This window comes from Scyliorhinus canicula, chromosome 31 (genome assembly GCF_902713615.1).
Source record: "Scyliorhinus canicula chromosome 31, sScyCan1.1, whole genome shotgun sequence".
In the NCBI taxonomy this organism is placed as follows: domain Eukaryota; kingdom Metazoa; phylum Chordata; class Chondrichthyes; order Carcharhiniformes; family Scyliorhinidae; genus Scyliorhinus; species Scyliorhinus canicula.
Window position 1 is genome coordinate 11,238,250 of NC_052176.1, and position 2,477 is coordinate 11,240,726.

Here is a 2,477-nt window from a genome sequence, read left to right on the forward strand (position 1 = left end):
TACTTGCGTCCAGTAGGTCTTCCAGTAGTGTCTGTCGTGGCGGTTGTGGGTACGTCCTTGTCTCCTTTCGTAGGAAGTTTTTGAGCTGCAGGTAATGTAGCTCGTTCCCCCCAGCTAGCTGAAATTTCTCTGTCAGTTCCTCCAGTGTTGCGATCCTGTCGTCCGTGTATAGGTCCCTGACTGTCAGTGTCCCCCCGTCCTGCCTCCACCTTTTGAAGGTGGCGTCAGTCAGTGCTGGTGTGAACCTATGGTTGTTGCAGATGGGAGCCCTGTTCGACATTTTGGTCAGGCCAAGTTGCTGCCGCAGTTGGTTCCAGGATTGGAGGGTGGCTGTCACCACTGGGCTGCTGGAGTGTTTTTTGGGTGGGGATGGGAGTGCTGCCATGGCGAGGGCCCGGAGGGAGGTTCCCATGCAGGAGGCCTCCTCCGCACGCACCCACTCAGCTTCTGGCTCCTGGATCCATCCCCTTACTCGCTCGGCTGTTGCTGCCCAGTGGTAGAGTTGTAGATTCGGGAGGGCGAACCCTCCCCTGGTTTTTGTTTTTTGTAAGACCTTCTTTGGGATCCTAGCATTTTTACCCCCCCCCCCCCCCCCATACGAACGCCATGATGAGTTTGTCCAGCGCTTTGAAAAAGGCCTTGGGGATGTAGATCGGAATGGATCTAAACAGGAAGAGGAACCTGGGCAGTACGTTCATTTTGATCATCTGAACTCTCCCCGCGAGGGAGAGCGGGAGTGGGTTCCATCTTTGCAGGTCCTTTTTAACTTCCTCCGTCAGGCTGGTGAGTGTTAATAAAACATAACCCACTCCAAACAGTGGAGATAATGTGATTTTGGCATCAATAATACACACACAACACATGTTGCCTGTTTTGCTCAGAGAGTCAATTGATGAGCTTTCCTATTTTGCTACTTTGAGCTTCACAATGTTGTAATGCCGTCTGCTTCATTCCAGGGATAAATGTCCGGATCACACAGGAAGCAAGACTTTTATACTAATTTACTGAAAAGAAAAGGCGGATGTGCTGCAGGGTGATAGCGACATGTTTGCTTTTGGTGTGAGTGAGAATATAAATAGCAGAGGGTGGTTTCGCTCTATCGACCTCTGGGTTATGAGCCTAGCACTCTTCCGCTGCGCCACTCTGCACCTTAAGGCCGGTGTGTTCGCAATTGCTGCTCTGCGGTAGCCAGATAACTATTCACCTGATCCATTTTTTTCTATAAACGAGAACCCACGTGTTGTGAAGCTCCCCTTTGCTGGGGAATAACACGAAACATCAGCCCGGCTGTAACGGACAGAGAAAGACACACAGACAAGCAGGAAGAGACTATCAGGGCTCACACACAATGACACACACAAAAGGTTCCGAGCAAACCAGGAAGATACTGAAATGGACAAACTGGTTATTTAGGAAAAAGGGGTTTTCTGTTGCACAAAGATAGGCAATTAAATGTATTCCCTGCTGTGTAATTGTTCTCTCTGCTGTGTAACTGTTGTATCTGCTGAGTAACTGAGCTCTCTGCTGTGTAATTGTTCTCTCTGCTGTGTCACTGTGCTTTCTGCTGTGTAACTGTGCTCTATGTTCTGTAACTGTTCTCTCTGCTGTGTCACTGTGCTCTCTGCTGTGTAACTGTTCTCTCTGCTGTGTAACTGTTCTCTCTGTCGTGCAACCTTGACCCTGCCGGTGACAGTTCTGCACTGTGGTTGTATCAAATAATTCCCTGTTGTGGAAATGTGTTCCCGGATGTGGAAATTTAATTCGTCAGAAACAGAGCCTTTCTCCGCCATTACTGAGACTAAATTCCAAATTTATCAACTCTTGACACGAAAAATTAGTTCAGGCGTCTGGATTCCGAGTCCAGGGACAGAATCTTGTGATCCTGTGATCAAACAGTTCGTTCACCTGAACATTCTCAGATAACAATATGAAAGCGCCCAACGTGGGGCTCGAACCCACGACCCTGGGATTAAGAGTCCCATGCTCTACCGACTGAGCTAGCCGGGCTAGTGCCAAAAACGCTATCAACCCTCTCCCTGAGGAGCTTAGAATTTGCTAAGCAGCGAACTTTGTGCTAAATCGTTTCCTAAAATTCCGATTCATTCTTCGTTCACAGTCGCTGGGAGCAGGGCTCGAACATTCTGGGGAAAGTCCATAACCACTCGATCATCGCAGCTATGTTCAGTCGGTCATTCATTAATAATGCGGTCGATATAAAACATTATAAAACCAGCCTGGAATCACTCCAGGAAGTTCTTGCATTCCTGCGATGAACGGTGCCCCGGTGTTTGTGTGAGGAGCGGTTGTATCGGCCATAAAATGACCATTGGATTTGAAGAGAAGCCTTGAGAGAGTCGAAATTCCCGGCTCCATAAACGCACAATTCCACTCATTCAATTGTTTGCGTAAGAAAATCAGTTACATTGGAAATATCCTAGAAGTTCATTTTTTGCTTCACATGGAATAGCAGCGAACTT

The 2,477-nt window shown here is 48.0% G+C and overlaps 1 non-coding gene across 1 annotated transcript; it reads right to left on the reverse strand.

The window, feature by feature from the left end:
• Window positions 1–1,934: 1,934 nt before the first annotated feature.
• Window positions 1,935–2,007, reverse strand: trnak-cuu. Its single transcript has one exon. It is a non-coding gene; the product is annotated as a tRNA-Lys (tRNA).
• Window positions 2,008–2,477: the final 470 nt, after the last annotated feature.